At 44.8% G+C, this 26,043-nt stretch overlaps 1 protein-coding gene across 3 annotated transcripts in view; it reads right to left on the bottom strand.

Moving 5' to 3' along the window:
* The window catches only part of LOC118936606 (uncharacterized), a 179,041-nt gene that overhangs the window by 147,558 nt on the left and 5,440 nt on the right, over positions 1 to 26,043 (bottom strand). For all 3 annotated transcript variants that reach the window (XM_090224232.1, XM_090224233.1, XM_090224231.1), the window contains exons 3-4: positions 25,531 to 25,636; positions 4,926 to 5,150 (exon numbers count right to left, since the gene is read on the bottom strand). The gene's annotated coding sequence lies outside the window, so the exon portion shown is untranslated. The remainder of the gene's footprint in view (positions 1 to 4,925; positions 5,151 to 25,530; positions 25,637 to 26,043) is intronic.

Genomic DNA, 26,043 nt, shown 5'->3' with positions numbered 1-26,043 from the left:
ACCAACACAGTCCATCAACAAACTCTTACACACACACACACACACACACACACACCGAGCGGGTCAAAGGAAAGCAGAGATCCTTATCAAGCGTTTTAAAGGATATTGAAGCCTTAATAAGAAAATATAGATATATTCCACTGGCCTTTTTAGTTGAGTGTGTTCACTATATTTGTTTGGCTGATATCGATCTAAGAAAAAGGAAATGTGTAATACAACTAAATAAAGACACACATAAATACATATATATAGCCCCTTTAAAAGCCAACAATCAATGTGATGCTCACAATTTCTGAAAAGAATACGTGCTGTACGTCCAGATTTATAAACTTGCCGCACGCCAATCACACGCATGTTTGCTGTTACAAATCCGACCCGTCCTAAAACTGTGCGTGCGTGAATGAGCAATATAACTCTGCCTGAACAACACCCACCATTCACCATACACCATCCACGCATTCTGCAAGATTGATTGTATATTGGAAACAATTTCAAAGTAAATGATACAGCCACACTTCTATGCAAAATACACCTTTAATTCAATATCTGGTATCAGTGTTTCTATCTCCTGCCTTGGTAAAGGCTCTAAGTCTACGATATCACGCTCCTATCGCACAGCAATACTGTAGCCTTTACCCATACTGTCTAAGTTACCTTAGCCAAATACATTTAAACAAATTTTTTCACAATTCCAGACATTTAATCTAAGTAAAAATTCCCCGTCTTAGGTCAGTTAGGATCACCACTTTATTTTAAGAATGTGAAATGTCAGAATAATAGTAGAGAGAATGATTTATTTCAGCTTTTATTTCTTTCATCACATTCCCAGTGGGTCAGAAGTTTACATACACTCAATTAGTATTTAGTAGCATTGCCTTTCAATTGTTTAACTTGGGTCAAACGTTTCGGGTAGCCTTCCACAAGCTGTCCACAATAAGTTGGGTGAATTTTGGACCATTCCTCCTGACAGAGCTGGTGTAACTGAGTCAGGTTGGTAGGCCTCCTTGCTCACATACGCTTTTTCAGTTCTGCCCACAAATGTTCTATAGGATGTGGTCAGGGCTTTGTGATGGCCACTCCAATACCTTGACTTTGTTGTCCTTACGCCATTTTGCCACAACTTTGGAAGTATGCTTGGGGTCATTGTCCATTTGGAAGACCCATTTGCGACCAAGCTTTAACTTCCTGACTGATGTCTTGAGATGTTGCTTCAATATATCGACATAATTTTCCCGCCTCATGATGCCATCTATTTTGTGAAGTGCCCCAGTCCCTCCTGCAGCAAAGCACCCCCACAACATGATGCCATTGCCCTGTTGAAAAACAAATGATAGTCCCACTAAGAGCAAACCAGATGGGATGGCGTATCGCTGCAGAATGCTGTGGTAGCCATACTGTTTAAGTGTGCCTTGAACTCTAAATAACTCAACAACAGTTTTTTTCTGAGGTCTTGGTTAATTTATTTTGATTTTCCCATGATGCCAAGCAAAGAGGCACTGAGTTTGAAGGTAGACCTTGAAATACATCCACAGGTACACCTCCAATTGCCTCAAATGATGGCAATTAGCCTATCAAAAGCTACTAAAGCCATGACATCATTTTCGGGAATTTTCCAAGCTGTTTAAAGGCACAGTCAACTTGTGATACAGTGAATTATAAGTGAAATAATCTGTCTGTAAACAATTGTTGGAAAAATGACTTGTCATGCACAAAGTAAATGTCCTAACCGACTTGCCAAAATTATAGTTTGTGAACAAGAAATATGTGGAGTGGTTGAAAAACTAGTTTAATGACTCCAACCTAAGTGTAAGTAAACTTCCAACTTCAACCATGTGTTTCAATCATTTGCAGTAACTTGTGCTGTATTTGGCAAAGGACTGTGAACAGTTTCTGAAAGAGAAAACCATGGCAAATTGCTGTGGACCTGTCAGCAGAACGTTTCAATTCGACATGTTTTGCAATGACTTAAATATGCTGGACTGCCCATTAAATTTGTGTAGCCTATTATAAAACGCACTGCCTTTGGGATCAAACATACTGTATGAACACTTGAAATACATATAGCCTATGTATTTACTAGGCTACTAGCCCCAATTAAATGAGAGACGTGTATGGTCATTTGTTGTAGGCATATGGCTACTTTGGGAATAAGATGACATCACAGCCAGAAAATGTGAGGAATTTAATTCTGCAATTGTCATGAAAATAAAATAAATAGGAAAATGATTCCTATGTCTAATCTAAGTTGGCGTGAGAATGTCCTTTCCTCCATGCAAACTTTAGACCATGCGTACACACATTTTATAGTATTGTATGGCATGTAGGCAAGTAAGTAATTTGTGCAAATGGGGAAAATGACAACACACTTATTCATAAATACACAATAACAAGATGCAGCCATTTGGGGAAGGGAAGAATTAGGGAAGAGTGAAAAATGTTGTTTTATTTTTTGCGAATCTATTTCTGATTATTTTATTTTCCTAACCATTGCAGAATAAATTCCCCACGCGCATGTTGTGTCTCAACTAACGGCGGGCACAAGCCAAAAACCTCAGACGATGTAAAGTAGGGTCTAAGCTACATAAAACATCATATAAAAACACGTAAACGACGATTATTGTTATATTCGCATATGCAAATACAAAAATATCTAACGTGTGTTTAGATAACTGACGTTAAAAGATGTCATCACTTTCATTTCAAGTAAATATACAATTGTTTAGACAACCCTATTTGTAAGCTTTTACATGATGTCAAACTCAACTGTTGATCTTTTCCAGTGATGACGACATGTATTTCTTCAAGGTATGGTGGGGTACGAGAAATGGGTCAACTTTGAGCACCTTTATATCCTGAATGTTTTGGCCTTCAAGCTCAAAAAGTCCCTTTCTGATCACTTTCTGTTTTTAAAGGGATGCTGTCAAAAAGTGATTGAATTCAAATGGATTTACCAATAGTCTATTTCACGTTTTGCTGTATGCGATCCCATAGGCAGCCGGTTTATAGCCTACAGTTGGTCAAAATGGCAGTTGATCTTTTACTTTGAAGTATGTATGCTACTACTCTTTGTAGCCTACTGCAATAATTATTTGGAAATCAGTAGCCTAGACAATGTTTTGGAATTCACGGTCAGTCCAGCACATTAGGTTGTGTGGGGAGGTCATTGCAAAACATTGTTGAATTGAAACGTTCTCTAGATCCACAACAATTTGCCATAGTTTGCCATTAAGAAAATGTCACCGCCCTTTGCCAAATACAGCTTAAGTTACTGCAAAAGACTGAAAAACTCTGCCAACACAGTAAATAGACCGGTAGCTGATGTAAAAGAGTTGTCGGTATAGGCTACAGTATTTCTGTGCAATAGGAGCACGACATCATAGCCTCAGAGCCTACATGCAGGTGATAGAAACCCAATAATCGATTGATAAACAAAATATTGAACTATTAGTCTTTTGCAAACAAGTGTGTGTGGGCTGCAGCATTTAAACTTTTTTTGAATACATACACTCAATCAAGTGTGTGGAACTTGCTAAAGGGAGCATGCATGTTTAGTTGTAAAAAGTCCTGTCTTACATATATTTCCACACTATGAGGTTGGAATAATACTGTGAAACCTATGATAATGCCCTTTTAGTGTAAAAACTGTTTGCAATTTCAGCCTGTTTTGGTGGGACGGAGTTTTGGCCTGTCTGGTGACATCACCAGGTGGTAAATTAGTTAATAGACCAATAAGAAATAGAGTTCCAAACCTCTCTACCAATAACAGCTAGTTTTCAGTTGTCCCCCTCCCCACTCAGACCACTCCCAGACAGTCCAAGCAATATTTCGCTTGATAAATTAATTGCTCTTTGCTAAGAAGTTATTTTTGATCATTTTTGACCATTTTAATTGAAAACAATCACATTAAGTACTTAATTGTTACCCAGAAATGATTTGATATTGAGATAAAAAAAACAGCTGCATTGGACCATTAAAACATTCTGCCCACACCTCTACAGAAATGTGATCAAATGTGCCATCGCTCTTTCGTTGAGAACCTGCCGAGGCCTAATCCCAATAGTTCCAAATTATACAGCAAATATTGTCACCATAAAAGGTGAATGGCGTTTTCCTGACGGAGTTACAACGCTCGTTCACGTGCACACAGTTTCACGACAGGTCTGACTTATAACGGGAAACATGTATCGTGTGCGCCAAGTTTATAAATCTCAATTGTTTTTTTACTTATGTATTCTTTTCAGAACTGGTGCATGCAGATATTTAGTTAGAAATTTACGGTTATAAATGAGGCCCCGGAACGCATACCTTGATGTGTGACCACAGTGTAGAGACCCTTGCCTAAATGGGGCGCATGGATACGTTATATTTGGACAGGGTTGCGCTGAGGCCTCCACAGTCCCCTCTCTGCACGTCCCTCCGAGCTCTGGCGCATAACTGACGAGTCCGAGACACGCGCCACTCAATATGACAGACAACGACTCCCCGCCAATCACATTACCCCGCCCTCCAATCACATTAGAACACAGCGCTTGGAGGAAGGATATGGGTGAATCAAGGTGCTATTCTCATGGAAAGTAGGGCCCCCTGAGTGAGTTAGGTCCACATATTGCACCTGGGTTGTCTGTGTGTGCGCGTTGTGTGTGTGTGAACATATTGCACCTGGGCCAAGGCAGATCGACAGTAGAGAGATAAAGAGATCAACTATGTTCAGGTGACGCAGGTACACTTAAGGATGCAACATTACAGGAGAGAATGTAATGCATTCTGAGAAGGGGTGATGGATGGATGAGGCTTGGATGAGGCCCAGCCGGGGTGTCTCTGCTGGATACCCTCATAATATCCACATTAATGCACCTGGGAGGGGTGTATGTGCATGCATGTCAGTGTGAGTATGCCATGGACTCACAAAATAACTCTTCACTCACCCTTGTTTGTCGGACCTCTTGGCTTTGGCTCTGTCCTTGTCTCGGTCCCGGCCCTCGTCTAAGTCCCTGCCCTGGTCTCGGTCCCTGCCATTGTCTAGGTCCCTGTTCTTCTCCTTGTCTTTGTCGCGGCCCTTCAGCCGGCTGCGGTCTCGGCTGTGGCTGTGGCTCTTCTTGCGGCTGGACCGGCCGCTGCTCCTGCTGCGAGAACGCCGCCGCTCACGAGACCTGGAGAGACAACACAACACACGATCAGAATCACAACAAAAATATTGATAAAAAGTATGTAAAATATGTTCGATTTGATTTTAAATATACTGTAACAGTTGGCACTAACCGAAGAGGCGCGGTAACAGTTAAAAATTATGATAATTTGGGGGGGTGCTTTTGTCCTGTTACACACAAATGTGTAATGGAAATGTGTTTCTTGCATATCCCAACTCCCCCTGAGACACCTGCAGGGAATGGGGTCACGGCCAGGGTCACCATTGTCCAGTACCCCTGGAGCAATTAGGGTTAAGTGCCTTGCTCAAGGACACCGCTGCAGACTTTTCACCTTGTCGGCTTTGGTATTTGAGCCAGCGACCTTTTGGTTACTGGCCCAATGTTCTAACTTTGAGGCTACCTGCTGCCCCGGAGGCTACCTGCATGATTCTGACATGCAACCAAAACCACCCCATCAGGTCCCATATGTTATGACTCCCAAGGCCTTGGGTCAGTCAGACTGTTAGAAAGGGCTTTATGTACTGTGGGGCCTCTGTAACTTGTAATGCCATGTGTCACGTTATTCATTGTTTAAATGTTGAAAACACAAAATTAAAAAGGCATACTAATCAGACTGTGTGTGTGTGTGTGTGTGAGTGTGAGTGAGTGAGTGAGTGAGTGAGTGAGTGAGTGAGTGAGTGAGTGAGTGAGTGAGTGAGAAATAGTTACTAGTTGCCGGGGTGACGGCGGTTAATTTACAGCTTCTGGTATGGGCAGCAGCCTATTGGAAAACCCGAGTCGGCGTTGTGATCAGAAACTGATGGTTGGAGATGGACGACCGGATGGAGATGGACGACCGGATGGAGATGGGGCACCGGCTGGAGATGGGGCACCGGCTGGAGATGGGGGACTGGGGGACCGGCTGGAGGTGGGGGACCGGCTGGAGGTGGGGGACCGGCTGGAGGTGGGGGACCGGCTGGAGGTGGGGGACCGGCTGGAGGTGGGGGACTGGGGGACCGGCTGGAGGTGGGGGACCAGCTGGAGGTGGGGGACTGGCTGGAGGTGGGGGACCGGCTGGAGATGGGGCACCGGCTGGAGATGGGGCACCGGCTGGAGATGGGGCACCGGCTGGAGATGGGGCACCGGCTGGAGATGGGGGACTGGGGCACCGGCTGGAGATGGAGGACTGGGGCACCGGCTGGAGATGCTGCCCCAGGCTGGAGATGTGGGACAAGCTGGAGATGGGGGACTGGGGGACCGGCTGGAGATGCGGCCCCAGGCTGGAGATGGGGGACCGGCTGGAGATGGGGGACTGGGGCACCGGCTGGAGATGGGGCACAGGCTGGAGATATGGCCCCAGGCTGGAGATGGGGCACCGGCTGGAGATGGGGGACTGGGGCACCGGCTGGAGATGCGGCCCCAGGCTGGAGATGTGGGACAAGCTGGAGATGGGGGACTGGGGCACCGGCTGGAGATGCGGCCCCAGGCTGGAGATGTGGGACAAGCTGGAGATGGGGGACTGGGGGACCGGCTGGAGATGGGGGACCGGCTGGAGATACGGCCCCAGGCTGGAGATGGGGGACCGGTTGGAGATGGGGGACAGGGTGGAGATGGGGGACCGGCTGGAGATGGGGGACTGGGGGACCGGCTGGAGATGGGGCCCCCGGCTGGAGATGTGGGGCAAGCTGGAGATGGGGGGATGGGGGACAGGCTGGAGATGGGGGTCCGGCTGGAGATGGGGGACTGGGGGACCGGCTGGAGATGGGGCTCCCGGCTGGAGATGTTGGACAAGCTGGGGACTGGGGGACAGGCTGGAGATGGGGGACAGGCTGGAGATGGGGGACCAGCTGGAGATGGGGGACCGGCTAGAAATGGAGGCAATTAGGTAGGGCTTTAGATGGCAGCCTTATCGATCCTGACAGTCAATGGGATGGACCCCTGAATACACACAGATACACACACTGGGAGTAGTTGGAAAGATTTAGTAGGCTACTTATAGAGACAGGCTGGCTGGGCCAGCCTTCAGAGCCCATTGACACACTGGCAGTCACCGCAGCCTGTCACTGCCTCTCTTGCACACACCTCCGTGGAGTGGAGAGACTAGTGTCTATTTACGCATGCACACCTCTATTGATTGAGATAAGTCCTTTTCAATACGCCGTCAGTCGGAGGCTGATGTGTGTGTGTGTGTGTGTGTGTGTGTGTGTCTGACAGTGACGATGTGAAAAGAAGCCTGTAAAAAAGAAAAGGAGGAAGCTAAGGTGTTATATTCTATCATCTATCATTTTATTGATTTGTCCATAAAAACAGTCCAACCTGCTGTCCGAGAATCTTTATTGCTTTCTTTCCTCTTTATTAGTTTGCCATTTGAAATATCCAAAGCGATCCCTCTTTTGACATAAAACTAATCATATTTTTCCAAGTCCTGTCACAAAAGTCTGTGGACAACTGTTGAAAACAGGTCCTCCCTGTTAATATAACCTTATCATCATTATGATCTAAAACACAGAACTGATCCTGGATCAGCACTCCTACTGTGAAATGCTTTATACATACGCTAGTTCTACAATGTGTTCTAGTGTCGAACAAACCTGGGTGTCAACGATGAGTAGGTGATACATTGAATACTGCAAAAATAAAACTAGCTCTTTATACAATGCAAATGACATTCAAAATATTTGCCTAATACTGTGCTTGCACAATGACATGACCATTTACAAGGACACAGGTCTTAATAAGTATCACATTAATACATCCTTCACAAGAGAAATATCAGATTCTAATGTCATAAAACTCTGCACTGTCATCACTAGTAATGGTGGTCAATCATTTGCCTGGCTACCAAAACTCCTTTCTCTAGCCAAACGCTATACCATGCCCACAGACGTTAGTTTCTTCTCCCCAATGAGTCTGGACCTGAGAATCCCTGACAATTTCAAGAACGCAAACACACTTCTGATTGGTCCCCAAAACCAATGGGTTTGGCTTTACCCACACACGTGGGTAAAGCAGCATTTAGAAAATGTATCATTTGGCTCTGTTTGGTTAGAAATGATCCAATCGCTGATGACTTTGTTTTGTACAACACCACAAACAACTTAAATGATGGCAGTCTCAGACTGAGCTTTGTAGCGAACATAGAGCAGCAGAAACAACAATTTTATTTTAGATTTGATTTACTTAACTAGGCAAGTCAGTTAAGAACAAATTCTTATTTTACAATGACTGCCTAACTGCCTTGCTCAGGGGCAGAACGACAGATGTCAGCTCAGGGGATTCGATCCAGCAACCTTTCGGTTACTGGCCCAACGCTCTAACCACTAGGCTACCTGCCGCCGCCAGCAAGCAAGTAAATATCAATATTCTATGTATCAAGACCGCACACGTGCAAGAGGGAGACAATCACCTTGTAGGAATTAGAGTTACATTAATACAGTACATCAGAGTTCTGTGTAAGGTGGTTATGTCACCAGAGAACTGGCAAACCACCCAGCCTTAACGTCCTGGGGGAATGTGTATAGGTTTATTACTCTAATCAGCCTCCCGCCTGGAAGATCCCCAGGCCAACCCACAGGCTGTGGTGTGGGAAACTGTGTGTGTGGTACAACGACCGACGTATGTGAGACGAGGAATTGGACACTGTCCATTTTGTGTGTGTGTGTGTGTGTGTGTGTGTGTGTGTGTGTGTGTGTGTGTGTGTTTGTTGTGTGTTTGTGTACGTCCAATTGCTACATATGGAGAAACACAAGCGCAGTCTCATTTTATCAGCCAAGCATCTCGTGGCAAGCAGATGCAATAAACACTAAATCTGTGGCTGCTTTTCTGAACGAGAGGAGGGGGAGGGGGAGGGGGGGGGGGGGGGGGGGACTGCAGCCACACACTTCTGGGGTCTGTACCAAATTAAATTTACTGTAGTTAATAGAGTGAGGCTATGCTGTTAAATGTCAATTTCATTACCGAGCCCTTCCCCTTGGAGAATGATTAGCTCGTTTAAGGCCAGGGGTAAATGTGTTAATGCAAGAGACACAGATAAACAGCATCAACCCCTACCCCATGCCAAGGCCCTGCCTATTTTACATGTTATTTTGGTTATTATCATCATCATCATCATCATCATCTCGGGAGAAAATGGTTCCCCTATGGCCTAAACATATTCTCATTTCTATTAACAGGGCCTTGCTGTTTTCTCCCTCTCTCCCCCTCCTATTCGCCTAGCCAATCCATTAAATTGGGCTGCCGCTATTGGCTAGGGCAATTTTCTCAGTGAATTATCAATAAAGTAATTACCAGTGTGTTGGAGCGAGGTTGGGGAGCTTATCGCTGGGTGACCCCCTGCGCTCACCCTGGATATGATCCCTAACCACAACCTATTTGGGTAATTATATCGTCGGGGGTGTGAAGCCTGGATGGTGGTGTCGTCGCCCCGCGTTATCTGTCTGTATTATATTTCGGAGGCTAACCATGTTTTTCATTGAAAATTGGACATTAATGGCAGCCACATGATACCACTAGTGCTGGAAAACAGGCTAAAGTCTCGACTGGAATCCGACCCTGGTCAAATCATTATTCATACCCCCTCCTCCATGCCCCCCAGCCTCCCCTCTCCACCTCCCTCCCCATCCCAGCAGTGACGACAGCCTGGAACTCTCTCTCATCCAGCCATCCATCCTCTCTATAGTCTTTCAGCTGGGGACTGTGGCCCTCTCCTCCCAGGGGACTACGACCACTACCACTACTAACGATCCATACTCTCGGTAGACAAAGGTACAAACATAGGCATAAATGCAACATCCACAGTGCTAAGTGGGCATATTACATAAGCCGTTTAGCAGGCACCTTTATCCAAAGTGACTTATAGTACAGTGAGCGCATATATATTTTTGTATATGTGTGTGTCGAAACCATGACCCTGGCACCGCTAGAACCACGCTCTTAACACCTGAGCAACACAGGACCATGGTGATGACTAGCCTATATCTTAACATTAGGGGAGATTTCCTATGTCAGCGTGGTCAGTCTTTGATTAACGGGCTATGCCTATGTGAAAGAGAAGTCTCCGATTCCACTGGTGATTGTCATGTCGTCACTCTGCTTCGATAAGTGGCTCTTTCTAAGCACCTGACTGATGGATTCTGATGGGGCTGCTGTACTACGACTGGACCTGTGAGAGACCAGGGTGAACACTATACCCAATCCTTACTTGGGATCTGCGCAGGCAACTCAAATATGTCCCATTTAATATCAATACACAATTGAAGAGAAAGTCAAAAGTCACACGCAAGTTAGTTCTTTGGCCCCATGTCTTGACTAGGACTCTTTCTACACCAAACAAGGTCTGGTACATTTTTTTAAAACTCCAAATATGCAAGACATAGAAACCACATCTGACAGAAAATATATATATATATATATATATATATATAAATAAATAAAAATACATATTTCAGGAACTTCATTAAAGCGTCTACCCCCACCGAGTTCCTGCAGAGCGAGAGAAAACACACATACGGGTGCACACACACGCACAGACAGACGCACGCACAGACAGACACACAGACCCACACACACAGCAGCTGTTTGAAGTTAAAAGTGATTTTCATGATACTGTTCGAAAGCAAAGCACCTTAAATGAGCAATAGCTGCATTTCCTGCTGCCAAAAGACATGCAAAACAGCTGTTCCTCTCCAGCGCTGCCCGCCGAACGCAATGCAAATATGTTAACCATTCAGAATGTATTACTTTTGAGTGCTCTTCAAACGCTGTGTCAGACACAAGTTTAATTTATGATATTCTCCTAATTACGATAGCTGTTGAACTCATTTCCCAAGCTGTTTCCCTCTTCCAAGCAGCCATATTATCTGTACTCTCAGTTCAGTCACACACACATAAGCAAACACACACACACACACACACACACACACACACAAAAAGAGCACATCAAATTACAAGCGATGTAAAGTAGCTGATTTGCTAGCACAATTAACACAGCAAAGAGCAATCATGAATGATTCCCCATTAAGTTGATCTTCCTCCTTCCCCCTCAAAACCATGAAAGGAGACAGTAAATATCTATATCTGCCATAATCGTCAGTTTACTTTAAATTCAACTGTCCAACAGTCTGCTGGGCTTGAGGAAAAGAAATCGGCACCCATTTAAGCCCACCCGCACAGCCATAGGTCAAATAATTTAGCCAAGTTCAAAGGCCTTCAAAGGCTGCTTAGATCTACATGAACCCACATTGCTAACGGGTTAAAAAAAAATACAAATGAGAAAAATGTACTTCTACGAGAGTAACAAAATTGAATGAAATCTTCATTGGCGTGGTTCACCTCCGAGCTAGCCCTGCTGGCACCATGTGCCCACTGTCAGTCACCGACGACGCCGCAATCCTAAACTGGCCTGTCTGGTGACCCCTGGCATTGCGGCCCACTACGACGCCCTTCAGCAGCTGGAGCGAAAGGCGTGATGGAACGACTGTTCAGCCACTGAACCCAAACACAGCGTCAAGTGGAGGTCAAACCCCGAGACGAGGTGCTAACTCACTAACTCAACTAATTTCGCCAGAGCTAGTCATTCAACAACTCATTTGTTTTCTTATTTTTCTTACATTTGGGTTTACTCCAAAAAAATAGTCAATTTTTTTGGGGGGGGGACAAACGGGGCTGTTGCGGTCACAAAATTTAGTCAGCAAGCAAATAACTGTCGGTCTCACGTTAATTGACCGTTAATTAACAAACACACTTAGCATCTCCTGGCTTCCACACATAGCCTACAAGCCACTGATGCTGACCTTCGGAACATCTACATTTAAAAAAAATAATCCATGTAATATAACCTACACCTTCACAATAAATCCATGTAATATAACCTACACCTTCACAATAAATCCATGTAATATAACCTACACCTTCACAATAAATCCATGTAATATAACCTACACCTTCACAATAAATCCATGTAATATAGCCTACACCTTCACAATAAATCCATGTAATATAACCTACACCTTCACAATAAATCCATGTAATATAACCTACACCTTCACAATAAATCCATGTAATATAACCTACACCTTCACAATAAATCCATGTAATATAACCTACACCTTTACAATAAATCCATGTAATTTAATAACCTACACCGTCACAATAAATCCATCTAATATAACCTACACCTTCACAATAAACCCATGTAATATAACCTACACCTTCACAATAAATCCATGTAATATAGCCTACACCTTCACAACAAATCCATGTAATATAACCTACACCTTCACAATAAATCCATGTAATATAACCTGCAACTTCACAATAAATCCATGTACTATAACCTACACCTTCACAATAAATCCATGTAATATAGCCTACACCTTCACAATAAATCCATGTACTATAACCTACACCTTCACAATAAATCCATGTAATATAACCTACACCTTCACAATAAATCCATCATTTCTTTTAGACAGGTCTAAAGAAACATGATATGACGAAACTGTAGTCTATTTCAGAAGAACAGAACAGCATACTCTGAGTTGTCCTGATGTTGGGTCCTGATCTAGCTATGCCAAATGGCTGAGGGCTTCACTTGTTCATTTAGCAGACAAGATTTGCTTAGAATTCTGCGGCATTATTTTATAGTATGAAGAATACAATTGAACAGAGCTGAATAAAATAGAAAGGATATTTTCTCCAAACGATTTGAGGGAGTGCGCACATGCGGCTATTCTGTGTTGAGCAGTTAACAAAGAAATAGGGACTCCTATATGCTAATTTAGAGTTATTCATGTAACTTTAGTTGTTCTACAGACGCTGGGCTATATGTTTTGATTTTTAATGCATTGTAAGGCAACAAAAAGTTGTTTGAAAAGGCATGAGCTCCTCTTGTTTTTTGTGCAGGTTGTACACACTTCATCAGTCTCATTCACAATTTGACAAGCACTTGATAATGCCTTGAATTTCTAGGCACCATCCACTTTTTTCCGTAATGCACACCAAAAAAAATCCATGCCCTTCTCCCTGAGTACTGAGCTATCTGAAGCGCCTCTCACTCACGTGATCGGGTCTTTCTCACAGGCTAGAATGAAGACAGACACATCGGTGTGCCAACTGTGCCCGTCCTGATCCAATTCCGAGGTGCATAATGAAGAAATTGGAAGAACTGTCCACATTTACTTTTCATCAGCCAACAAGATGTGTAGGCCTAACGAATGGCAAAAACATTAGCCTACGTCAATCTGCTATCCCCCATAGCACAAAAGTCAACCAATTCTATTCTGTGCCAGAAATAAATATTCCAAACAATGTCTGGGACAGCTGTGGGGTGCAATCAATCCCAAATGAATACAACCACTAGCATAAAAAATACAAAATTTTAAGCAATGTGGCTGACGGAACAGATCAGTACGTTGAGCTTAAAATGTTGATAAACTATTTGGCTATTTCTTCACATTACAAGCGCACCAATGCACACATGGCAGTAGGCTACAAGCGGGAATGTTCCATTAGTGGAAAACACCATTATCAAAAGTGACAGCAAATGTGATTAGGCATGTAATGATTTTATTATAAAAGGTGCATTTTTATGGTGAGAATTATCTTCCCCAAACTTTAACTTACTTGCTTGCATCTTTGTGTTGCTTTAGCAGTATGCTTAGGGTCATTGTTCTGCTGGAAGGTGAACCTCCATCCCAGTCTCAAATCTCTGGAAGACTGAAACAGGTTTCCCTCAAGAATTTCCCTGTATTTAGCACCATCCATCATTCCTTCAATTTTGACCAGTTTCCCAGTCCCTGCCAATGAAAAACATCTCCAAAGCATGATGCTGCCACCACCATGCTTCACTGTGGGGATGGTGTTCTCGGGGTGATGAGAGGTGTCGGTTTTCGCCAGACATAGCGTTTTCCTTGATGACCAAAAAGCTACATTTTAGTCTCATCTGACCAGAGTACCTTCTTCCATATGTTTGGGGAGTCTCCCACATGCCTTTTGGCGATCACCAAAAGTGTTTGCTTATTTTTTTCTTTAAGCAATGGCTTTTTTCTGGCCACTCTTCTGTAAAGCCCAGCTCTGAGGAGTGTAAGGCTTAAATTGGTCCTATGGACAGATACTCCAATCTCAGCTGTGGAGCTTTGCAGTTCCTTCAGGGTTATCTTTGGTCTCTTTGTTGCCCCTCTGATTAATGCCCTACTTGCCTGGGTTTTGGTGGGCAGCCCACTCTTGGCAGGTTTGTTGAGGTGCCATATTCTTTCCATTTTTAATAACGTATTTAATGGTGCTCCGTGGGATGTTCAAAGTTTCTGATATATTTTTAGAACCCAACCCTGATCTGTACTTCTCCACAGCTTTGTCCCTGACCTGTAAGGAGAGCTCCTTGGTCTTCATGGTGCTGCTTGCTTGGTGGTGCCCCTTGCTTAGTGGTGTTGCAGACCCTGGGGCCTTTCAGAACAGGTGTATGTATACTGAGATCATGTGACAGATCATGTGAAACTAAGATTGCACACAGGTAGACTTTTTTTTAACTAATTATGTGACTTCTGAATGTAATTGGTTGCACCGGATCTTATTTATGGGCTTCATAGCAAAGGTGTTGAATACATATGCACACATCACTTTTTGGTTATTCATTTGTTAGAATTTTTTCTCTTTTTTTCATTCACTTCACCAATTTGGACTATTTTGTGTATGTTCATTACATGAAATCCAAATAAAAATCTATTTAAATTACAGGTCGTAACGCAACAAAATAGGAAAAATGCCAAGGGGGATGAATACTTTTGCAAGGTACTGTAGCCTATAGAAATGTTGCGCAACATGAGCTCATGGGCTCTCATGAAGTGTTTAATTAGATTTTCCATTACATTTGCATTGATGTCAGAGTGATTAGAGGGACAATAGAGCGCTGAGTACCAGACACTTAGCAAGTTTGGGAGGCTACTAATGACCATCAGCAGCATCAGAGCTTGGAGAAGCCTAATTACCGTGACTAAACCGTCACGTGGAATTTGACTGCCTTCATGACTCGTGACCGTCGGTGTGGCAGTAATACGGTCACCGCAACAGGCCTAGGGACAAAAGTTTTTTATTTTTCATGTGGTTTCCTTTTATCTTGGTTGCAGCAGACAGAGGAATTGTCGGACACGCTGACGTTTCAGTGTCAATCCTTAACTGTGTGTATTTAATGTTGGGTTTGACAATTAGTCATGTTGAGTTTGGTATGTGAGAGGAGAGTCATTTTGTTGTTTCATTGCAACACATAGTTCAGTGTGGCTCCATCTGCGCCGGTTGGAGAGAGAGAAGGAGAGAGGGAGAGGCGGACTACTCAGACAGCCGCGCTTCAGACACAACGTGTTCCTAATTAGCAGGTGTGCTCATAGGGCCAAGATGATGGGGAAGTTTTTCCCCTATTTTTTTATACATGTGTATTTATGAAGTGGTGGAAGATCTGAGGCCCTTACCATAACAGTGTTTTACTGTTTAAATGTAGACGGTTATGCCGTGTGCGCTTAAGTGATTTAGGGAACCTCACAACTGCGGTATAAGAAAAATCATAAACGCTGAGACGAAACATGTGGGCTCACTGTAAAAGGGAGGGAAAAGAACGGGCGACACAAAGCAGACACGCATTCCACCTCAGAGGGGGAAACTACACTTAATTAAACAAATAAGTGCATCTGAAATATCGCCTCGTAAAACCACCAAACTATTTAGTTTTACTCCGACAGAGTGAAACGAAAGTTTGATGTGTGTGAGAGAGAGAGAGAGAGAGAGAGAGAGAGAGAGAGAGAAAGAGAAAGAGAGGGGATTTCAATTGTATTTTTTCAGAAATACATTCCGAGCTGATGTTGAGAACAAAGTGTCTCCCTCTCAACAAAAAAAACATGTTCAGAGAAAACTTCTCCTCTGCGACATCTGTCGCTGCGCAACATAAAATTGTCTGATGTCAAATAAAAAAATAAAAAAAAACAGATGCCCACAGATATCACATTTTATTACTGATCAATCTGGGGGTTTCTTATGAGACGGCTCTCTAACTGATGGGTTTTCATCAGGCCGTACGACACAGTGCAGCCGATTGCTGACAGCCCAATAACTATGGGGCTCATTGCTCTATATCAGGTCCCTTAAATCCACGCGCACACACACTATTCACCGACGAAGCTTTGACTGCCTCCTTCACTTCTCAGTATTCAGCTGGGTAACATAACCAAAAATGCACTAGAAATCAATATGACGAATATCATATTCCAAGACAACTGTAAAACATGTATTAAACTGCGTATGATTTCGCCCTGATAGTCCAGTTATTCCAATGCTGCGATTCGCTGCGGATGATAACCTTGTTGTGAGCTTGACCACTGTAACACGCCACTATCGCTGCAATAGCATACACAACATCCTGCGTGTTATCTGCAGGGGAAGTTATACTGGGAAGGACCTGATAGGGGTCAGGCTAAATGGCGGGCTAATAGTGCTGCAGGGATGGTGGGCTAAATTCTGTATCAATTCAGGGATTTGGGAAAAAAATCATAAAATTCCAATTCAAGAATGGGAAGGAAAAAAATACAAGAATTGAACAAAATTTCAGATCCTCATTGAAAACTGATGGCACTTCTCAATTCTTGAATTGGACTTTCAATTCAACCTCATTGAATTGACCCCAATCCTGCAGTAAAAGGCATGGGCAGTGAAAATGAGGACCCACTTGATAGGTTAATAGTGATTAAACAGTGCAGACATGGGCAGAACACTCTACTCCAGCATTTCCCAAACTCTGTCCTCGTAACCCCAAGGGGTGCACGTTTTGTTTTTGTCCTTAACACTACACAGCTGATTCAAATGATCAAAGCTTGATGATTAGTTGAATCAGCTGTGTAGTGCTAGGGCAAAAACAATGAAATGTGCACGCCTTGGGGTCACGAGGACAGAGTATGGGAAACCCTACTCTAATCTTTCCCTGGGCCATGGGGGAGCGAGAAAGAGAGAGCGAGCAAGCGAGAGCCATCCACCAGAGAGAGAGAGCCAAGTCTCCTGAGGAATCTACTGCTCCTGAGAAGAAGCGCTAAGGTACTCCAACGCACTCCTCCAACCAATCACGGAGAGGCAGGGTGGCCATGTGACAGGTGATACATTTCCCCACTTCCTCTTTGTGTTTCCGACTTGGCCAGGAGCTCCATCATGGGACGCCCCCAGCCGGACGGACAGAACGAAGGAAAAGAAAGAAAGAAATACACTCTTCAAAACTCAAGCAAGTTGAGAAAGTGTTTCATTACTTTTCAAAGAGTGTCCGGACTTCAGTCAATAAGCACATGATCCCGATTTAATTTTTTCATTTTGCCATCCTTTTTTTTTTTACAGTTCAATTATTAGATGGATAAATGAAACCACATTTCCCCCTGCCTGTGCACGGGTAGAAGACAAGTGCAGCCTGCCTGGGAGATTCCATTAGTCCACAATTTGCTTGCCGGCTGTTCTGTTCTGGGGAGGGTGGAGGAGGGGGTGACAGTGGTTCATCTGACAGGCCAGTGCACATGGCTCTGCTTAGCACGCACACATCCATAAATGTATGCACGAACATACAGGCATGCACACACAGGCATGCAGATACACACAAAGAGACAACCTGGGAATATAAGCATATGAATTTGTATCAATTATAACAACTAGCCTCAATTGTCGTCTACGGTTAGGCCTAGCCTAGGGGAGACATGTTCTGCTAAGTATTCAAACAAAGCTGTCAGTGAGTCATAAGTAGGATGTTGGTACCTGGTAAAGAGCCCAATCTGTGGCTGTGGCTCTGGGCCTAGGTTTCCATAGGGGACCTCGGGAATGTACGTTAAGTCACAGAAAATGGCTATTGAACAGAGCAGCGTGTGTAGCGTACCATACGGCTGCAGAAATGTGTGGAGGTGCTGGGGGAGGCGGAGGAGGAGGGTAGACCGCGGTGGCCGTTCCTCTCTGCTTAATTGAGAGGAAGCCATGGCCATTCATTAAGGAAAAAATGTAAACCTGAAAAGTGCTGAATGAAAAAAAAAAAACTTTTTTATTTTATTTTTTTTATTACTTTGCCGGTCGGCTACTTGATGGGTGACCTCCCGAGTCAGACAGAGGCGCATCGGTGAGACCCCGTCGGGAGTGAGAGGCACGGGGGGAGGGCGAGGCCAGGCTGGGCTGTGGCACAAGGTGCCACCTTCTCCCCTTCACTTTACCCACATAGCGTCATTAAACCCAGGGTTCTGCCGCCACTCGCTCCAAACAGCTCAATGACAACACACGGGCCTGCCAATTAGAAATAATTAGGCAGTCATTTTGGTGGCAAGTCTTTTTAAGTGCATATATAACGATGCAGTGAGCCGAGATTCAAACAGCCGCCTAAATAATTATGCCACTGATCACAAAGCGTCTGCACATCTCTGTACTTCACCTTAATGCGTTTCAAAAATCCACTTCATTACCTCCAGTAATTAATCCTCCATTAATTGCAGGAAAAGCCCAGTTTACCTCCCTTCGTTTCTAATTATCATCTTATAAATAGTTATGGTTCTAATTAATGTGTTCATTAGGCAGGATATTTTTCTCAAAGCCGCGCTCGGAGCCAAAGGTTCAGCGTCTCTCTCAGAAGCCTAACCAGCCAGAAGGTGAGGCCATTCTGGTTGCATTTGCTTTTATTTTACTACATTCAACCTCCTAATTGGCATTTAAAACCCAATTTGGAAGAACTTCAAGAAGCTTAAATGGAGGAGAAAAGTAGGAAAGGGAGAGATTCATTTTGTATTCAGATTTCCGATACCAGGGCAAAAGAGTCTCTCTCTGTCTGTCTATCTCTCTCTCACACATTTTCTGTCTCTCTCGCTCTCCTCTCGATCACACCCTGGACAAACGGGCGAGCTTTTTCGGCGTGATGAAATTAACATACATTGTGTATTAGGAGCTGCTGCCATCTTTCTCCAAACCGGTCCAAATGTGGACTGACAGGTTAAAGACATTTTGTGGAATCCTTAAAACAGGTAGATAGCTGCTAGTACCACACAGTGAAGGCAGAATCCTGAGCTCTGGCTTTGAAGGCCAGAGGGCCAGCCATGAAGAACTGAGAGAGAACTGAAAGGCCCAGTCAAAGCGAAAGCCTCTGGACAATAAATGCATTAGACGAGAGTGGTGCGAGCGAGGTCAAGGCAGAACAACGGCCCCTAATATTTACAGAGCTCAAGCAATCTGACGGGTAATGATGGGTGATTAAAAGACATTGTCGTCATGGTTTTCTTCGCAATTCGCATTCAGGTGCCATTGCTGTTTGACGGACCAATCGGTCATCGTTTGAATGAATGAATTCAGAATGAATTCAGAAGAACATCTCGTCGAGCTCGTTAATCTTCGTCGTTCCTATAAGATGATCAAATACCAACTGAGTTTCCTGTGGCAAGGTTGTTTTTTTACTTGAACGACACACAATAGGGTCAGTGTAAAAAAGAAAAACACGTGATGTTTTCTGAACTGAAATATATATATTTAAAACAGATCCATTTTTTATTAGGAAAATGTAAAAACAAATTAACCATTAAACCTGTCTACTCCAAAACGTTGGCATATCAGATTATTGCATTGGGGCTATCACAAAGCCTTGTGTGTGAGTGTCTGTCTGTTTCTCTGTCTGTATACAAGTGCTCGTGTGTGTACATGCGCTTGTGTGTGTGTTTGTTTAGCGGCAGGACAGACTCGGCTAGGTTCCCACCCAGGGGAGTGTGGCTGGGGGCTGGTACTGAATGTGTGCCTGGAGGAGGGTGGGTGGACGGTGGTGGACGGGGACGGGGGGACGGGGGGGGGGGTTGGCAGGAGAGGGGAACCGTGCCTCGCGGCGAGCCAGGGATGAAAGGCTCCGTCCGTGTCAGTCACTTACTCCTCTCTTTGGTAAATAAAGGTTTCTGACAACAAAGCAGCGAGCAGCGCTTGACTGGCCTTTAAAGGGGATAAATAAAAAAAAGACTGGATGCAGAGGGAAAAACCTCTGAAAAGGCACATCAGATCTTCCAAACTGGAAGCATGTTGATTTTTATGAAGTAAAGAGCACGCACCACAAGCATCCCGGGTCATCGTTCAGTTTAAACCAACATTTTGTATAAGTCAGGTATAATGCGAGGACTGGAAGAGAAGCAAATATCCCTCGCCACCTGTAGGAGGTGAATGAGAGGAGAAAGCCCGGAGGTATAACAGACATACAGCGGGGAGAACAAGTATTTGATACACTGTCGATTTTGCAGGTTTTCCTACTTACAAAGCATGTAGAGGTCTGTAATTTTTATCATAGGTACACTTCAACTGTGAGAGACGGAATCTAAAACAAAAATCCAGAAAATCACATTGTTTAATTTTTAAGTAATTAATTTTCATTTTATTGCATGACATAAGTATTTAATACATCAGAAAAGCAGAACTTAATATTTGGTACAGAAACCTTTGTTTGCAATTACAGAGATCATACGTTTCCTGTAGTTCTTGACCAGGTTTGCACACACTGCAGCAGGGATTTTGGCCCACTCCTCCATACAGACCTTCTCCAGATCCTTCAGGTTTCGGGGCTGTCGCTGGGCAATACGGACTTTCAGCTCCCTCCAAAGATTTTCTATTGGGTTCAGGTCTGGAGACTGGCTAGGCCACTCCAGGACCTTGAGATGCTTCTTACGGAGCTACTCCTTAGTTGCCCTGGCTGTGTGTTTCGGGTCGTTGTCATGCTGGAAGACCCAGCCACGACCCATCTTCAATGCTCTTACTGAGGGAAGGAGTTTGTTGGCCAAGATATCGCGATACATGGCCCCATCCATCCTCCCCTCAATACGGTGCAGTCGTCCTGTCCTCTTTGCAGAAAAGCATCCCCAAAGAATGATGTTTCCACCTCCATGCTTCACGGTTGGGATGGTGTTCTTGGGGTTGTACTCATCCTTCTTCTTCCTCCAAACACGGCGAGTGGAGTTCAGACCAAAAAGCTCTATTTTTGTCTCATCAGACCACATTACCTTCTCCCATTCCTCCTCTGGATCATCCAGATGGTCATTGGCAAACTTCAGATGGGCCTGGACATGCGCTGGCTTGAGCAGGGGGACCTTGCGTGCGCTGCAAGATTTTAATCCATGATGGTGTAGTGTGTTACTAATGGTTTTCTTTGAGACTGTGGTCCCAGCTCTCTTCAGGTCATTGACCAGGTCCTGCCGTGTAGTTCTGGGCTGATCCCTCACCTTCCTCATGATCATTGATGCCCCACGAGGTGAGATCTTGCATGGAGCCCCAGACCGAGGGTGATTGGCCGTCATCTTGAACTTCTTCCATTTTCTAATAATTGCGCCAACAGTTGTTTCCTTCTCACCAAGCTGCTTGCCTATTGTCTTGTAGCCCATCCCAGCCTTGTGCAGGTCTACAATTTTATCCCTGGTGTCCTTACACAGCTCTCTGGTCTTGGCCATTGTGGAGAGGTTGGAGTCTGGTTGATTGAGTGTGTGGACAGGTGTCTTTTATACAGGTAACAAGACTAAACAGGTGCAGTTAATACAGGTAATAAGTGGAGAACAGGAGGGCTTCTTAAAGAAAAACTAACAGGTCTGTGAGAGCCGGAATTCTTACTGGTTGGTAGGTGATCAAATACTTATGTCATGCAATAAAATACAAATTAATTACTTAAAAAATCATACAATGTGATTTTCTGGATTTTTGTTTCAGTATCCGTCTCACAGTTGAAGTGTACCTATGATAAAAAATTACAGACCTCTACATGCTTTGTAAGTAGGAAAACCTGCAAAATCGGCAGTGTATCAAATACTTGTTCTCCCTACTGTATATAGAGGAGAGGGTTGCCCTGTAAGCAGCACTCAAACACACACACTTAAACAGGTTAGGCTACACACTCACCGCTGACATTAGAAAAACTGTGATATAACAAAACAACACTTGCGTGTTGTTATTTTCTGCTCTAACAGGTACTCATCTTGTTTTCCTTTCTTCAACACTATAAGAATTCACCATCTTTCTTCTTCTACATCCTATAGTCAAGCTCTTTGCGCTTTGGGGTAGAAAACCAGATTTGGGTTGTCATGTCCACGACACGCACACTCGGATCGGATCCCCATAGCACTCCGCTGGGCCCAGACCCACCTGACACACTTCCCACACCCAACCCCCCCACACCAACGCCACCTGATGGCTGAACCAGATACCGTGGAAACGTTGAGGACCAGAGGGGGGGGTTTTCTCTCTCAGAAAGGCCTGATTCTCATCCCCCTGCACCAACCTTCCTGCTCTCTACACTTGGTGACCTTGCACGGGCCCCTAGCTCGGCGCAGTCAGGAAAAGCCATCAAGCAGATGTACTGCGGCCGCCCCGCACCTCATTTCATTACACCAGAAAATTGCTGTGCGAAATAAATATTGGGCCATCACTCACGCCTTGTGTGATCTTCCAACGGCGTGCCGAAGCAAACGACTACTACGCCAATGAGAGGGTTTCCCATTCTGAAACCTCACAGCTAGGCACACACTACCCAAACCTGCACAGTAGTGCAGTCCTAGTTGCTCCTACTCGCTCCAGAGCGCCTGATTGGAGCGATAGTGTTTTCTGGATGAGTTTACTATCCTTAAGGGAGGAGGGCATGATAATTAGGGGCCCTCCGCTTGATGCAGATGACAATCACACTGATCTAACCGCTCGGCAGTTATCTGGGCTAAACCCTTACACAAGCACTATGGCCCCCAAACGGAACATGCCTCTGAAATATTAATGAGAGAGATGTAAGCATCTTTGTGTGCGTGCGTGCGTGCGTGCCGTCTGGTGTTTGAGGTCAAGTGGTGGATTAGTAACGCTATGATGGCCTCCATCTCTCTCCTGTGAACCTGCCACTGAACCTTAACGCTGACTGACTGTCAGACGGCCATGGCTTTAACCTGTGACTCTCCTACCCCCCATCCTTCACCCACCCTAACTTCACAAACTTCCCCTAAAAATGTTCCTGTGATCCCTCCGTAATTCTTAACCGTGTTGTCTTTGTTGGAGCGGGTTTAGTTGAGTTCAGATAGACGTGTGCTCGGTGCCTAGCCATCCCCAGTGCACTGGAGCCGGAGCGGTGAACTGAGCCATGACACCTCTCCATATAACGTTGGCTGGGGGATCTGACTCCTCTGATCAAAGGGAATAAACATTAATGACTAATGGGTAATCTGCTACACATTTCGGGCGGGTTGATTGGCCGCCTCTGGGGTGATGGGGGAAAATCTCCTCTCTTCAAATAATTTTCTGATTGCAAAAAGAAAGAGGGAGTCGCTCTGGAATAGTAAACACATAAGAGCTTCATAGAGCATTATTCTTATTTCCTATATAGATTTTGTGTTTATACATAAAAGATTCTAAAGAAGGTAATAACCCCCTACCCGACCCAGCCAACTGTCCTAATCTTCTCCCCTGTAATATTTCCATGCAGCTGTTATTATTCTCATTCCTCTGAATAATATCCCTCTCGTCCCATCCTTTTTCTCCCCCCTCTCTCATATTCTATATCTCATGCCACGCGGGCGTCCCGGGTTCTGGTTCTGCGAGCGCCTCATATCCTGTCAGCGTATCAATCACAGGGGCCCTGTCCACTCAATCCACCTCTGATTTATCAGGTAGCCTCGACCCAAACCCTTTTAACGCGACAGTGACAGATAGCAGCCCAGACCATGGCAACCTGTTCCACTTAGCTCACACACACTAGGAGGCTTGGTGGGACTGTGACACGAACACCACCCCCCCCCCCACCCCAGGCAGCAGCACCCCCAGTATGTATGCATTTCGTCTACCCTGCCACACCACTGACTGTGTTTAGAGGTTGGGTTCAACCTGCATGAGATACACACACACAGATATGACAGATACAGTAGATAGATGTCGACTATTGATAATAATCGGGAACGTTATAGGCCTATTTGCGATACTTCCCACAATCAGTGGTGTGCGATCTGCCATTGAATCCATATAAACTGCAAACCCTGACATTTTCTTATAACTTTCATGAGTTTCCCCTTGCTTCATTCAGTGAACCCAACAGGTATGAATAGTTGAAGTTTGCGCTAATAGCAACTCGTGTACTAAGCAATTACCACAGGTGAAACGGTCCGTAGCTTGCTGCAGGTGCGTTTGCCCTGATGGACTGGCATCGCTGCAGATTGGCCATTGTCGAGACAGAAATTATGAAACGTATTCCCCACTTAACATTCAGGTTGCAGTGCCCCCTCCACCCCCCACCCGCCCCCCTCACAGCTCTGCTTAAGCCGATTACAGGAGGCTTCCCTCTTTAATCGCATTGCTTCATTTGTTAACACAGAGATATCATCAACTGTAATTCCAAAATCTCCCTACTACTTTCATGTGAGACTGGCGTTAATGTCTGTTTGGTTTGGGGGGAGGTGTTGTTGTAATCAACGCTGTCGTTGGCGGAGCGTCACAAAAGAACATCTGTGGTTTGGCAGTGTGTGCATGTGTACATATGTATAAACAATGTCATTCTCCATGTAAGAAGGGCACCTCCACCCAATTAGGCTCCCCTGCTAGCTCTGACAGTCCAAAGTCTCTGTCACCAGTTTCCTTAATCACCGCCATCTCATCTAACCTAATGAATATATGAAACCGCTTCTTTGTGACTAAAACGGTTGGTCAATTCTTCTCTGTAGCCATACAACAAGTAAACAAGGGGCCTTGTGCACAATTAAATATGATAAAAACAGATTTAAACAGCAGAGTTGTTAATGACATGGACAACCATGCATAGAGCCTCCCCCATTGTGTGTCTCCCAGCCAACCAATGACAGTGACACAGAGACAGAAACAAAGACAGAGACAGAGAGAGAGAGAGAGAGAGAGAGTGTTTGTTTGTGTGTGTCATTAGCTGTCCCAGTAGTGAAAGAGTCACAGTCTCTTTAATGACAGCCTGCCATGTGATAATGGCCTTCGCCACCACAGCAAGCAAACCACACTGAGCTGCTGCTGCCTGCTTGGCTGGCACATACATACATACACACACACACTATCATGAACACACGTGCACGCATGCAAATGCACACCAAGTCCCTACAAATGTTGTTGTTTTTTGTTTGAGTATGTTTTGCTGTAAACAGCAAGCAAAATGGCAACATTCAGAGTGTGGTTGCTGGAACCAATCATGATCATTGTGAAATTGAGCCAAAAATAAGGGACAAACACAGAGTATGCGTACGCTGGAGAGAGTAGAGTATGGTGTGTGTGTGGTAGTCAGGCACCTATTGATAGCCAGCACCTGCTACTCGCAAACCTCATACCCACAAAACTACAGTAATTCCGCTGTAAACCCACTTGAGCCCTTCTCTCCCCCTACCAAGTCCCCCCATCCCCATTACCTCAGTCCCCATCATACCTGCGGGTGCGGCTGCATGTCCTATGGGAGCGGTTGGTCCTGCCTCGATCTCCATCTCCGCTCCCTCCTCCTTCGGGACGAGCTGCTGTTGGACCGCCGCCTGCGTCTGACACACACACACACAGACACACACACACACCACATATCAACCCTCTGGCTCAGCCCTTCACACCCTCTCCCCTGTGCTTCCTCCCCAAGCAGTAGATCCTCTCTCATTCTCTGTGTTCTTACCCGTCTTTCACAACACGTTAGACTGAGTAACAGAGAAGACATGTCTCCCAGTCCCATCTCATACATAAATATATATCCCTCACAATCCTAATTTGTTGCGTTGTTAATTTCAGTAATCAAATCATTCCCTTATTACTTTCCATACCTAGCCCCCAAGAAGTGCCAGTGGCTGTTCATCGAATCATCAAGCCTTGCTGTCTTAACCACGTATCTTGGTGGTTTTGGACCAAAGTGGTGCTGACAGACACGCTGCTGCAGCCTTAGCGGGGCTGCAGTCAGCAG

The sequence above is a fragment of the Oncorhynchus mykiss genome, chromosome 27, assembly GCF_057628025.1.
Source record: "Oncorhynchus mykiss isolate SJ-2025 chromosome 27, ASM5762802v1, whole genome shotgun sequence".
NCBI classification, from domain to species: Eukaryota; Metazoa; Chordata; class Actinopteri; order Salmoniformes; family Salmonidae; genus Oncorhynchus; species Oncorhynchus mykiss.
This window is presented reverse-complemented; position numbering and strand designations above follow the sequence as displayed.